This window comes from Hyperolius riggenbachi, chromosome 3 (assembly GCF_040937935.1).
Source record: "Hyperolius riggenbachi isolate aHypRig1 chromosome 3, aHypRig1.pri, whole genome shotgun sequence".
NCBI classification, from domain to species: domain Eukaryota; kingdom Metazoa; phylum Chordata; class Amphibia; order Anura; family Hyperoliidae; genus Hyperolius; species Hyperolius riggenbachi.
In genome coordinates, this window is record NC_090648.1 from 136,800,856 (window position 1) to 136,813,584 (window position 12,729).

At 42.8% G+C, this 12,729-nt stretch overlaps 1 protein-coding gene across 1 annotated transcript in view; it reads right to left on the reverse strand.

The window, feature by feature from the left end:
- LOC137561162 (prolactin-releasing peptide receptor-like) overlaps positions 1 to 12,729 on the reverse strand; it is a 238,357-nt gene that overhangs the window by 193,751 nt on the left and 31,877 nt on the right. The gene's annotated exons all lie outside the window — the stretch shown is intronic.

Below are 12,729 nucleotides of genomic sequence, written 5' to 3' on the forward strand. Positions count from 1 at the left end.
TATGACAAAAGGAGAGCTCCCAATGCTAGAATGGTTTCATTTCATTAAAGCTACTTCCTCTGTTGAAAGTGTTATTTTAATGCAAAAAGGTTACCAGGTCTTTTAGAGGAGCTTGTAATAGCTGTTTCTTAGGTAACACACACAATCTCTTGACTTGCATGTAGCTATTGGCATTTATAGGTTATTTGTGTTACTAGGCAATGTATATAAAACATTTGATAGGTCCAGCCCTCCTTGTTTTAAGGGTAACCCATAATACACAATGGAGTGTTCTATGTGTTCAATTATAAGACTAATTAACGGAATAATACCAAATTATTTTTAGATATCTGGATTAGGTCAATTATTATTATTATTATTATTATTATTTAGTACGGTATTTATATAGCATTGACATTTATATAGCATTGACATTTATATAGCGTTGACAGAGTATATTGTCTTGTCACTTAATTCTTCCTCAGAGGGGCTCACAATCTAATCCCTACCATAGTCATATGTCTGTGTATGTATCATGTAGTGTATGTATTGTAGTCTAAGGCCAATTTTAGGGGGAAGCTAAGTAACGTATCTGTATGTTTTTGGGATGTGGGAGGAAACCAGTGTGCCTGGAGAACAGTGATTATTATTATTATTATTATTATTATTATTATGTATTTATATAGCGCCGACATATTACGCAGCGCTGTACAATGTATATGTATATCTTGTCACTAACTGTCCCTCAAAGGAGCTCACAATCTAATCCCTACCATTGCCATATGTCTATATTATGTAGTGTAAGTACTGTATGTAGTCTAGGGCCAATTTTTAGGGGGAGCCAATTAACTTATCTGTATGTTTTTGGAATGTGGGAGGAAACCGGAGTGCCCGGAGGAAACCCACGCAGACACGGAGAGAACATACAAACTCTTTGCAGATAGTGCCCTGGCTGGGATTCGAACCCGGGACCCAGCGCTGCAAGGCGAGAGAGCTAACCACTACGCCACCGTGCTGCCCTGTGATGAGTGAAAATGCAAAAATTCTTTTCGCCGAATTTTTGCTGAAAAAAGCACTAATTTCGTTTCGACAGGCGAATTTTCGATCTAATATTTTTGCGTTAATTTTCACCTAATGCCCGTATGTTTACGTTAAATTCATAGTTCATCACGTACGTATTTCCACGTAGTCGTAGTACCGCTATGCAAAGCTTCACCCGCTATGCGTAGTTTTCTATACGTATATAATTCCGCATTGGAAGGTGGAATGTACGCATGTATTAGCGGATTATTGCAGACATTTTTCCGCATAGGGCATAAGCGTCCGCATACAGTGAAGTTTCTTGCGGATTATTGCGGACATTTTTCCACATAAGGGCATAAGTGTTCGCATACAGCGAAGTTTCTTGTGGATTATTGCGGACACTTTTCGATGCTGGTCGAAAACGCGAATATTTCGGAAGATTTCCGCGAAAATTAGCCGAATTCGAAAACGGGATTTTCTATGCAAAAATTACTTGGGCGAAAATTCGCAAGCAACACTGCCGGAGAAAACCCACCCCATCCTACCAGGGTACACGGCGGACACGGTACAAGGCGAGAGTGCTGCTAACCACTATGCCACCGTGCTGCATAGTGACATATAAAGTATACGTTTTGGGAAAACTATTTTTTTTATAATATTTACCTAACCCATAAGGTTTTGGAGTAAGAATGACCACAGTATTCTTCATGGATACCAGAGCGGGGACTAGGTTATTGGACGTAGACCTTGTTTAGTTTCATTTCACCACTATCACTAGATATCTGAAGGTGATCACCTCTCTCATAATACTGAATTAATAAAATGGTGAATACATTTATTCCCCTGACACAGATAGTTAATAAGATCATTTTGATTTAATGCACATTTTTATTTTTCGCCAGAACAGTAAGCAGCCTACTGGCTTTCATTGTGGCTATCCGCTTCTTAAAGAGATTATTTGTTGTAAACTGCCATCAGAGTAATTGAAACAAGCAATATTGTTGACATTGTAGCTTATGGTGTTCTCAAAGCTTGTCCACTTTACAGATATGGGATTGTGGATTTTGGTGGCAAATGTCTTCTGGATTTAGGGACCATACAAAAGTTGAAATCAAGCTGGAAGTAGAGTTCTTTTAGCTGATCACTACATCTATCAACCTGGCAGGGCCGGAGCTACCATAGGAAAAAATAGGCAGCTGCCCCAGGGCCCCAGAGCCTGTAGGGGCCCCCAAGATGTCCCTCCCCATCTTAACTGTTGCTCCCCAGGGACTCTGCAAAGTCTGTTAAGTTGGGAGGTGATTGGGGGAGGGTCAGCAGCCAGCTCAGGGGCCCAGGGGGGAAGTTTGGCTGCAACAAAGGGCCTCTAATGACGCTTTTTGGTTAGGGGGGGGGTATGTTGGGGGGGCCCCCAGGCTAATTTTGCCCTAGGGCCCCATTGTTACTTGAACCAGCCCTGCAACCTAATGAAATGCAAGCTGGCGTTACTTGTCCAGAAACAATCACAAATTTATAGTAAACAGCTTGTTTGCCCGCTTTTTAAATGGAGTCCAATTTTTATTAAAAAATACAAGCAAACACTGTCAATAAAAATATCTTCTGCTCTTTAGAGTGGATGTTGCTGTCACTGGTGGCTGAGCTAGGAAATATGAAATATAACGTGATCTGGCTACTGAGGAACATGTTTAGTCATGCTTTTCCAGATCCATAGGTTTTGACTACTAAAGAGAAGAGATGTTAATCTATCAACAACTTTATTATTGGTGGAAACTCTGCAGCTGTTGGACAGATGGCATCACAGCTGCTACTTTCATTGTGATTAGCTTTTTGACAGCATTCATTTTGGGATTTTTTTTTAAAGTGAACCAGAGATGAAGCACCCTCATGTATTTTACCATATATATCAGTGGGAAAACACCTACCCTGCTCTCTGTTTTGTCCTTCACTGCTCAGCCTGCCTGTTATCAGCCCTGATAAAATCCCCGACTGAGCATTCAGCATTCTCTGGAATCATTATAGCTGAGTCTGTCTTCTCTGATGTCTTTTCAAGCCCTAGCCTGCCCCCTTCTGGCTCTGCTGTAATGACTCAGCTATAATGATTCCTGAGCAAAGCCAGACTGAATGCTCAGTCGGGGATTTTATCAGGGCTGATAACAAACATGCTGAGCAGTGAAGGATAAAACAGAAAGCAGGGTAGGTGTTTTCTCTAATGTTCCCACTGATATATATGGCAAAATACATGAGGGTGCTTTGTCTCTGGTTCACTTTAAATCAAGCTTTATTTGGTCAGAAAACGGTAATACAATTATCATTTTTAGATTGTGAGATGGAGCCTGGGAACAGGGACAGCAGTGAGTGCAATGTCTAAGGAATGTGGGACATTGTAAAGGTACGTGTCCTTAAACCAGAGGTGGGACAAGGTCCTCCAGCACCCAAGGCTGAGACACCAAAGTGCGCCCCTCCATCCCTCCTACCCCAGCTGTCACACACTGATTGCTATTAGACTAAGAGGCGCCACAAGGCCCACAACCTCCCCAACACCTTAATATCTAGTTATCTGGCTTGCAGTCACTGCCATGTATCCCCTTTTCTTATTTCTTTCTGCTTCAAACACAATTAGGAATGACAGCTGAATGAATTCTGCGCCCCCTCCTATACTGCGCCCTGAGGCTGGAGCCTCTCCAGCCTATGCCTCGGCCCGGCCCTGCCTTAAACCATATAAATGCCAGCAACAAAAGGGAATGGATCTTCCCATATTGACAACACATATGCATATAATCTCATGTCTATAGTCTAAACCTCCAAACAGGGCAGAAACACCACTCTTCCATCTACTCATCTGGTGTCCTATACCAGAAAGTCAAGATTCTATAGTTCCTTTCTTGTACTTTGTTAGGCATGGAGAACTTGTGATTGAGAATCAAGGCCTTCTTCCATTCATGGGTTATGTAAGTCTCCCACCTGTCACAAATCAATTGGAAGAAGTAGGGAAAGAAACCTAGCAGAGTTTGGTACACCGAGAGTATACTGTATGTTCAGGTCAGGACTCAGGAGCTGCTCATACACAACTCCTCAAAGAAGGTAAGTTTCTTAGAGATCTACGTACGGGTAGTTACAGAAGACACAAAGCCTTTGAGTTGCTCACATCTAAATCAATGGATGTAGTATTGTACAGTCCTATCATCCCCATATAATTCTGAAAAACTTGGAAGAACACCATGTTGTGTAATATGTCATAGCTGAAGCCAACTGTCTCTGGCAAATCCATGGAATGATGAAGTATCTACCACTGGGGGGGGGGGGGGGGGGGAGCTAGTTTATCAAAAACAGCTGTCAGAAGGCCAGGCAGCATAGACCTCTAGGAGAAGAGTAGTGAATCCCAAACAAGCAAGATGTTAGGATCCCAGAAAGTTAAAACAGGGCATAACTGACAAAGCCACCTAGGAGTCCAAGGTAGGACCCTAGTGTCTAAACCCACTATTCTAGTTTCTAGATTTACCCATTGCTTGGAATTTCTGTTGGGAATGATGGAGCAGAATGGTGTGTACATGCAGTTAGGCACCCAGTATAAAAAGTTAGAACTCTTTACTAAAGAAAAACATATAGAGATAAATCATACACCACCATCAGGAAATGAGGCTTACTGGGAGAGGAATACAGAGAGGAATACAGAATGAATACAGACAAATCACAATACCATAGAGATCATTGCAGCACTTTACATTTTACAGTGACATCTTTTGGTTGCTTTACTATACTGCAATTTAAAGTAATTCTGTTGGTACTGCTACTAACAGTGAAACCAATCTAAAATATAAGATATGACCGCAGTTTTATAAGTTTCTATATCGGGTAAGCCCCCGTCAACTTTATGCGTAATTAATCCGGGGAGTCTTGCCTGAGCCGCAAAAATATTTAATGAAGTCAAATCATATGGCTTTAAAAAGGATTTAGGTCTAATCGGAATAGTTTGTAGGATATAAAGGCATTTAGTGAGGATATCCATTTTGAGGACGTTAATGTGTCCAAGCCAAAGTTTTCCATTGTGAGCATGTACATTAAAGGAGAGAGGAGGAAGCATCCCTGACATGTCCCATTCCGCATTTGGAAGGCATCTGACAGGAGTCTACCAATTCTGATCCTGGATGAAGGAGAGGCGTACAGAACATGACTTTCCCAATTAGGCCAGGCCCAAAACCTGAATGCTTTAAGGTGAGGTGAGCAGAAATGATCAATGGACCCTGTCAAATGCTCTCTTTGCATCGATAGACATAAGACAGCATGGGATTCTGGATCTCTGTGCATGTTCCATCAGTGTTACAGTGTTTAGTACATGTTTAGTACATTGTCTATGGCCCTCCTACAAGGGCTGAAGCCAGACTGGTCACTACTGATGAGGTCAGGCAACAGGGGTTTTAACCGTTCAGCCACAAGCTTGACAAAAATCTTAAAGTCTTGACTAATCAAATTATCAAATTCAGTGTGGTCCTTCCCAGGTTTCGGCCCTTTCGGGATCACAGTAATGTATGCTTGCAAGGTGGAGGAAAGGAGGTGTCCAATGACACAGAGTTAAAGGCCTAAAAAATAATCTTGGATAGAGCAGACCGAAAGGCATTAGAAAATAGAGCTGTAAAGCCATGTGGGCCAGGACTCTCCATTTATAGAAGCTGGGATGGCATTAATTAACTCTAAGCCTAAAAAATCCTCCTCTAGATGGGCAAGTTGGTCTGGGCTCTGGGGATTGGTCAGGGAGCTTCGTATGGTTCAGGTATTCTGATATTTTAGCCTGCAGGGCTTGGGGAGGAAGATTTTTATATTGTCCTGAAAAGGTTATAAAACGTACTGTAATATTACTTAAAAGTATTGGCCTTTTCAGATGCTCTATGGATAAGTCCTTTTGTGAGAGTGTTTATGTAGGGAACATGAGAAAAAGGGGATCTAAGATAAATACTTTTAGCAAGGTGATGGCCAGACGGGGATTTTAAGCAATAAACGTAACCAATTCCAGTTGATCACAGGTACATTTGAACAATAACAATGTGCATTGTGGCCATGTTTTCCTATCTATTACCACTGTGTTTCAATTGGCGGTGTCCCATTGCATTAATTTCCCATCATGTCCCAAACAGGTATTCTAAACAGGTTTATATAAATGGCTATTACACATTGAGTGTACAGTAAGGACTTAAAGCCTGGGATTGTTAGCAAAAGTTTCCATATTTTCTATCACAGAGTATACTGTACAAGTGCATGTTTTACCACAGCAAAGTCAGAGTCCTGAACTGAGTCCCATAGAAAGATGTGACGTTTCATACCACACTCTAAAAATATATATTGTTGAAACTAGTTTTTGAGAGATTCATTTAGCAAAGACGCAACACTGTACCTGTCTGTACCTGCAAGCTTGATCACTAGAATATAAAACACATGTGGATGACTCCCTTCTTGCAATGATTACCCTTAACGTGAGATTTAACTCCCAAAAATAAAGTTACACCTTCCTGGGTGCAAAAGATATTATTTTAAAGTATTCCTCCTGTTAATTACAAATGTTTACTCATCAAACTCAGAGCAGTACAAGCCTGTACTGTGCTTGCAGCTGGCAATACAAATCATAGTCAGGTAGAAGAATCTCTGCTTCTCTGCCCAGCCTCCTCACTGTGCTTCCCTGCCTCCTCTGCAGTTGTGACATGATACCATGCCAACGGCTGATGCATCACCACTGACTTAACTGCCCAGCTTTTGTGTGCCTGAATTCCGGCCACCTTTTTAGTGGAACTGAGTTCTTGACTCATATATTTCAAAAATTGACTTACTGTATGTTTCAAAATATAAAGGGCCCAATCCAATTCTCCTTTCTCCTAAGTTTTTTACTAGGAGATCATTTTTATCTTCTGTTAAAGAGACACTGAAGCGGAAAAACAATTATGATATAATGAATTGGTTGTGTAGTAGGGGTAATTACTAGAACATTGGTAGCAAAAAAAAATATTCTCATATTTTTATTTTCAGTTATTGAGCTTTTTTTTTTATAACATTGCATCATTCTCTAATACTTACAGTTTACACATTACTCAGCATTCTAAAAGTTTTTGCAGAACAGGCAGTGAACTTTTGACCTGTCCTGAACTGTTTTCTGCAAAAGAAAAACACAATACAGCTGAGATAACCTAATCAGAAGTCAGAGCTCTCCATGACTTTCAAAGTCGCAAAGCTCAATGGCTATTTGCATAGATAACAACTGGAGTTTCTTAACTCTTTCTGTACTGGAAACAAATATAAGACTTATGTTTCTGCTCCTAATGCTTTATTTCTTAGCTCTACTACACAACCAATTCATTATATCATAATTTTTTTTTTCGCTTCAGTGTCTCTTTAACCTCTTGAGGACTGCAGGGCTAAACCCCCCTAGTGACCAGGCAATTTTTAGTTTAAAAGGCCACTGCAGCTTTAAGGCCAAGCTGCAGGGCCGCACAACACAGCACACGAGTGATTCCCCCCCCCTTTTCTCCCCACCAACAGAGCTCTCTGTTGGTGGGGTCTGATCGCTCCCCCCATGTTTTTTTTTTTTTTAATAAATATTTTTGTTTGTGTTTTTTTTTAAAAAAACAGCTGTTCCTTTAAACCCCTTCCCTCCCTCCCTCGCTTCCTCCCCCCAGCCAGCCAATCATGGCGATCAGCTCTCATAGGCTTTACCCTATGAGAGCCGATCGCTCTCTTGTCCCCCAGGGGGACAGCCGTGTCACACGGCTGTCCCCAGTGCAGCGCTGCTGCTGATCGCAGCGCTGCACAGAGTAAATAGACGGCGATTACGCCGTCTAACAGTCTCCCGAGCGGCAATAGCCGCTCGGAGACTGAAGGCGGGGCGGAGCTCCGCCCCCCAAGCAGGAGATGCGCGCGCAGCCTGCGCGCGATCTCCTGCAAAACAGAGCCCCAGGACTTTACGCCAATTGGCGTTAGGCGGTCCTGGGGCTGCCGCCGCGGCCACGCCTACTGGCGTGACGCGGTCGGCAAGAGGTTAAAAATAACTTTCCAGCACTCTGCAGTTGAAATAGTATCAAAAGGTAGGTGACAACGTACTGCCAAAATGATTGTATTTTCTTGCCTGCTTGTGGCTTAAAAGGAATTTTATTGATATAAGTGAAAATATCACCTAGGAGAAAACTTAGAAGAAAAAAATTAATTGGATTGGGTCCATTATATCTTCTGTTTGAGCCACTTTAGCTTCAATTCCCTCAGACATATTTTATTAAAAAAAATAATGATAAAGGGTTGGTAAAATCCTGCATTCAGAGGGGCGTGACCGGAAGCCAATGCAGCTAGACGCATAAGCGAGGAGCTCCGGGGAGATAGGCGCCCTAGAGACATACCAAAGCTGATAGAGCGACATTGGAGATGGTGAAGGAGAAGGACAAGCAGCCGAAACAGTCTGGAAGGCAGAGAGACGCTTCTCCAGGCCCGGGGCAACGAGGAATCCCGGAGATCTTTAAAACTCAAAAGGCCGCGCAGGGCGTGGGCACCAGAAGCAAGATGGCGGCGGAAAACGAAACACAAGCCGCTGCGTCACGAGCTACAGCAGACAGTGGGACGGAGGAACATGGCCCGACTTACCCTGCCTCAAAGGTACTCACTTTGGGAGACTTAAACGCGGTAGCAGGGGACCTCAAATATGCGTTGCAGACAGCGGTGGCCTCTGTGCGAGGGGACATACAAGGTCTATCCTCCAAAGTAGAAGCTATCTCTAGCTCAGCTAAATCTCAAGCTAAAGATATCCACAGCTTAAAAGAGCGATCCTCCAAGCAAGATAGACAGCTACAACATGCCTTCCGAATTATCGAAGATCTGGACAATCGAGGCAGAAGAAATAACCTGAGAGTAAGAGGTATGTCGGAAGAAATCCCCCCTACGCAGATAGTCAGTGCCCTGCAATCTTTATTTAATAACTTGCTGGAAAGAGACATTGACACCACTATAGAGTTTGTACGCGCGCACAGAGCTTTGAAGGTGCGAAACGGGGACTCAGACCTACCACGGGATATTATCTGTTGCCTCAGTTCCTTCACTTTAAAGGAAGAAATAGTCAAGGCCGCTAGAAACAGGGAGAAAATTTACTTTAATGAATCTGAGATCCTCATCTTTCAAGATCTGTCCCCAATAACGCTGAGACAGAGGAGGGCCTTGAAACCACTACTGCAATTGCTAAGAGAAAAAGGAATGATCTACAAATGGCGGTTTCCGTTTGGGCTGAGTGTCACACACCAAGGCAAGGTTTTCTCTTTACAAACACCGGAAGAGTTAGAAGATTTTTGTGCTGACCTCGACATCTCTGTCCCCGACCTGGAAGAGTGGAAGTCTGAGTTCGGTCGCGCACCGCCATGGGCAGCGTCTACCGCTCCGAAAACGCAGAGGCCTAGGAATAGAAATGGACGCCGTAAGAATAAAAACACGCAACCAGCACAAGCGTCCACAGATGCGGCTGGGGGTCGCAGATCATCAGAGGACTCGAGCGGAGATGTGATGTCGCAAGAGGAAGACCAATCCTAAATTCTCATTAAAGAGAATATCACTTTAAATAATTTCTTTACAGGGACACACTCTCCATTTGCTGATTCTACAGACACGTAAGATGACTGTTTGTGAGCGGCACGTTTTAGCTATCTGACCGCTCTGCTTTGACAGAAGTTTAAATCCTTGCATAATGACTTGTTCCCACTCCTACCATATTATGGCGCAGGTTTACCTCACTGCACCTTGTTCACTCAATGTTGTTTTGTTTTATTCTCACTTACTATATGGTACGGAGTGAACTATACTCTTAATGTTCTTAATGTTATAGCATAATGCAGTGGTAGGAACTGTTTTAGGCCTCAGTCAAAAATCCCAGAGAGGCTCAAGTACTCCTCCAGACACGCTGAATGGGCCCCACCGCCTGGGGTGTTTCCGCGGAAGTCTGGAGGAGACGCACATAAACGTTAGAAGGGGATATATATGAATACACTGTCTTTTGTATTATGTTCTAGGACCAACCCTCCCTCTATGGGGGCCATGACTGTATTGGTAATCCAGGCTCATTTTTCGCCAGAAAAATCACTATATTAACATTATAGTCTGGACTGGGGACAGGGATAGGTTTCTGGAAGAATCAGGGGTGGGCCAGATAAATGATGTAAGAAACCTAGATGGCTTTTTCCAGATGGCCACATCACCTGCAAGGCTCTTGCAACCCCAATTTCATACTCCTGACGAAGCCTATAGCAGTGAACAGATTCCACCCACTGTACAATATATAAGACCTATATAGAGAAGAGTTAAACTAAGACTACTTAGAAATCTCAGCCACATAAGATACCATTTGGTGCCTATCTCCCTATTGACAACACCTCGTGAACCCAACTATACTTTAATCTTCCGTGCGATCTAATTGGCAAGGAGAATTACAGTATATTGCAGAGAATACACCAATTCCACCTATTTAGGTGTGATTCCAACGCATTGTACTCTCGCGAGCATACTTGTATACGCCCCCACACCCAAGACACCACACTAACCAGTGTGAGAGTCACCAGTTACAGTGAATTGTAGGGGGCAGCGCAACCCCCCTACTCTGTCTATCTGTCCCACATTTTGACCTCTCCCCCCCAGCCCACTAGCCCTCCGCCTTATTCCCTTATCTGGTTTCTGTATACGACATTTGATATCCCCCTGTCCAGCAAAGTTCACCTCAAAGCCGCTATCCACTGGAAAAACCCAGCTAAGCCAAATAAAGAATATAGGGAGGGGTTTAAACTTACATTATGACGGGGAAGGAAAAGATTTCAGTGATGTCTTTAAATGCGCAGGGCTTGAACTCGCCATACAAAAGAAAGTGGGTGTTCTCAGAAGCAAACAGGCTGAATAGTGACATTTTAATGATACAGGAGACCCATTTTCAGAGGGGAAACTCACCAGTTTTTAGAGACAGAAAGTTCCCCTATATCTACAATGCCACCTCCCCGGAAGGGAAAATTAAAGGAGTCTCCATTATCATCTCCCGGAAGGTAAATTGGGTATTTCACGATGGTGTGTTTGATGAGGAAGGAAGATTTATTCTCCTAAAGGGATCTATAAATAATGTACCCACTACTCTCTGCAACATCTACGCACCCAACACTGGACAGGCAACTTTCATGGCAGGAATCACAGACCATTTGCTGAAATTTACACAAGGCCTACTCATAATGGGAGGAGACCTCAATGTAGCCTTAAACCCACTGTTGGACACCTCTGATGGCAGATCATCAACGAGGTTTAAAATCCTGAATAAAATTAAACACAATCTTTCACTGCTTAGACTAGTGGACACCTGGAGGGCAAGCCACCCCATAGAGAATGACTTCACATTCTGGTCAGCTGTACATAACAAGTCTACGAGAATTGACTACTTGTTTATACCTCAACAAGATCTCCCCAAACTGGTATCAGCAAACATTGACTTGCGTACAAGGTCAGACCACTCTCCCATTACCATAACCCTAGCTATGGGGAACAAAAGAGAGAAAGACTACATCTGGAGGTTTCCTGCCCAACTTCTAACTGAACCTGGGCTTCAGCCAAAATTAAAAGAGGAATTAGAGGCCTTTTTCGCTACAAATATCACACCAGAGGTCACCAAATCAACAGTTTGGTTAGCCCATAAATGTACCATGAGAGGAGTTCTTCTTGGGGAGCAGTCCAAATTGAGAAAGGAAAAAAAAGCCTATTTAGACACCCTCTTTGAGGAATTACGTCAGCTCGAGATTTTAAACAAAGCTAATGCACTACAACCCAATAAAGACAGGGCTAAAGAAATCCGAGATAGGATAAGTAAAACACTGGATAGAAGGTTCCAATCAGAGTTCACGCTTAGGACAGGTATATTTTATGAATCAGGAAACAAACCGGGCAAATATTTGGCGAGAGCCTTAAGAGAAAAACAAATAGGAGGAGATATTAAAGCCATCAGAGACAAAGAGGGGAAGTTAATGCAGAAAACGGCAGATATAGCTGACAGATTTGTTGATTTTTACCTAGATCTTTACTCCTTAAAACCCACCTCAGAGGGACCTGGAGATACCCCTACAAGACTCCAAAAAATCCAAGAATACCTGGTGCGTTCTAAAATGCCCAAAATTAGTGAGCAAACGTTAGAGGAGTGGGGGGAGGAGTTTCACGAAGATGAAGTGCTTGCTGCAATTAAATCACTACAACCGAACAAGAGCCCCGGTCCCGACGGTTTTTCTGGCGCATATTACAAGGCTTTTAAAAGCATTTTGGTCCCTCATCTGACATCCTTGTTTAATGAGATCTCAGTAGAAAATCCATTAAAAGCAGAAATACAAGCTGCCCACATTACAGTCATCCCCAAGAAGGGTAAAGATGACACAGTATGTGCGAATTACAGACCTATATCTTTATTAAATGTTGACACCAAACTATTCAGTAAAGTGATTGCAAATAGGCTAGTACAAACGATCCCTTCTCTGATAGGGGGTGACCAAGTTGGATTTGTCCCTGGCAGAGAGGCCAGGGACAATACCACTAAAGCTATTACTCTGATTGAATATATCAATAAGCGAAAGGTCGAAGGCCTTCTCCTCTCAGTTGATGCGGAGAAGGCCTTCGACAGAGTAGCATGGGATTATATGAAGGAGGTACTAAACTACATTAATGTGGGGCCAATAATGCTGTCAAAAATTCTAGCACTCTATAATT